The following is a 2,500-nucleotide window of genomic DNA, read 5'->3' as shown; positions in this document are numbered from 1 at the left end:
TTAAAAGCGTAGTTTAATTACCACAATGACACTATTGCATGCCACAGGAACATCAAATCGTACTTTCTACATTTGATAGATGATTGTGGGTGTGTTATGTGAGGCTTTTTAAAAAATGAATACACATAAATACACACACATCCATCCATCCGTCCACCAAAACAAAACAAAAACACATAGATACAGACATAGATGTATACATACATGTACACATAGTATATCTATCATTATAGATAAAATTATATCATGGTATGAATAATATTATCTGAAAACTTACTCAAAGACGATGATATTGATGATATTGATGATATTGATGATAATGATAATGACGATGATGATGATGATGATGATGATGATGATGATGATGATGATGGTGGTGGTGGTGGTGGTGGTGGTGGTGGTAATAATAATAATATTAATAATGACATACTATAATGTCAAAACTCGGGATCAAGAAAGTTACAAAAACAATGAATGAGACAGCTATTTTAATGATTAGTTATCACAAATTCTATCAATGAGACTATAAACCTTTAAGGTTACACATATTTTTGTGTGTTGTGACGATCAGATGGCGGACGTAAATAATATTTTTACCTAAACGCATTGCATTAATATTTGTAATCAGTGTTAATTTTCAACACATTAAAGCAATGTTGTGCTTTATAAAGTATGAAGTATGAAGTTGACGTCACTCAGACTATAAACGTTCAAGGTTACACGTAGTTTTGTGTGTTGGTCCATTATACTTCTAGATTGGAATGTTGTGAGCGTCATAGCCAAGCGCATACTATCGCAACTCGGGTCTTTGTTAGTGCTTTTTGCCATCTGCGTTTATGAGTTATTCTCACTAATAGGTAAAAACCAGACTATAAAAGTTCATGGTTACACATTATTTTATGTGTTGGTCCGTTATAGTTCCGGATGGCAATGCTGTGAGCTTCTCAGCCAAGCGCGTACTATCTATAGTTTGAAGGATGCATGTGTGTGTGTGCGCGCGTGCGTGTGTGTGTGTGTGTGTGTATTGTATCATTTGTTGTGAATCTGCGTATTGTACCCGTGTCCTTAATTCCGTTTAAAAATGGCTTCGTAAATCATAGAGATGGAATCAAAGTTGGTTTAAGATTTCTATGCAGCCATTGTAAAATCGACCCAAATTGCAAAAAAGACTCGTCGTCCTGTGTCAAAATGCTAAAAATGTTAATGGACTGTCTAATTTTCACAGCATGTAGTATTCTGGATTTTCTTGTAGTCGACACACACACACACAAACACACACATACACATAAACACACAGAGACGCTATTTCTTTTATTGATAATATAGTTAAGGTGTATATATATAGATAGTTCGAAGATGACGTCACTCAAGCCTTTGTTGTTATATTTTGCCATCCGCGTTTGTGAGTTCATTCTCACTGAACTGTATTAACCAGACTATAAAAGTTCATGGTTACACATAGTTTTGTGTGTTCGTCCGTTATACTTCCGGATAGCAATGTTATGAGCTTCTTCGCCAAGCGCATACTATCTAAATAACATACATATCATTGATGGATGTCCTGTAGTTCTGAAAGTGCTCAATAAATTAACAATTCAGAGCATTTTAATATGAGTAAAAATCAACTCACATTTTGCCCAATACGGCCGTTTCGAACTCAATGCACCTCTTCGGTTCGTCGATCGTATGTCATGGAGACCCTCCATAAAAAAATCCATAAAATGATAATGCTCAACGCTAATATAAAAGAAGCTTTTAATAAAACATTGAAGGTATTTGGTTTTCATCAACTTATACATTGTATTTTCATGCTTGCGCAATTTTCAAAAAATTACACACACACACACACACACATATATATATATATATATATATATATATATATATATATATATATATATATATAGAGAGAGAGAGAGGAGAGAGAGAGAGAGAGAGAGGCGAGGGAAGAGATATGTAGATAATAGTAATAGATAGATAGATAGATAGATAGATAGATAGATAGATAGATAGATAGATAGATAGATAGATAGATAGATAGATAGATAGATAGATAGATAGATAGATTAATAAAAATGGGGGGGGGGGGGGGTTAATATGATGATCCGTGTATCAGGTTATGACATTCTTCATTATTGGATGGAGATTCTTAAATTCTGATTAAATGAGAAACGAAAATATCCCATATCATTGTCCATGTTAGAATCAATGCATAGCTGATATGAAAGAAATGATATATGAAAAATGAAAAAAATAAATTTCCAAAGAGAAATTATTAAAATCTTAATCCTAACATATTCAGATTTATTTATATTTATGGCTCCATCATTTCCAATTTAAACGTGGTTTTCAGTTTCCTTTATTTTTATTTATCAGTTAAACTTATGTTTGGTCAATAATCCCAGACATTCCTATTATTATGAAAAAATCGTAAAATTACGAAATGTTTGCCTCAATACGCTTCAACAGTCGTAACGTCACTTCCCTCGTAATGACGCAT

General features: G+C 33.1%; 1 protein-coding gene across 2 annotated transcripts in view; it reads right to left on the bottom strand.

Moving 5' to 3' along the window:
• Window positions 1–2,500, bottom strand: part of LOC144974811 (protein kinase C delta type-like) — a 181,918-nt gene that overhangs the window by 144,976 nt on the left and 34,442 nt on the right. Inside the window, exon 1 of one of the 2 annotated variants that reach the window (XM_078918106.1) lies at window positions 1–58. This exon is cut by the window's left edge and continues 53 nt beyond it. The exons of the other annotated variant lie outside the window; for it this stretch is intronic. The gene's annotated coding sequence lies outside the window, so the exon portion shown is untranslated. Of the gene's footprint in view, window positions 59–2,500 lie in introns of those variants that run through there. 2 annotated transcript variants of the gene reach the window in all.

This window comes from Berghia stephanieae, chromosome 6 (genome assembly GCF_034508935.2).
Source record: "Berghia stephanieae isolate SIO BIC M18660-M18661 chromosome 6, UCSD_Bste_1.3, whole genome shotgun sequence".
NCBI lineage: Eukaryota > Metazoa > Mollusca > Gastropoda > Nudibranchia > Aeolidiidae > Berghia > Berghia stephanieae.
Note: the sequence above shows the minus strand (reverse complement) of the source record. Positions and strands in the feature narration are given on the sequence as shown.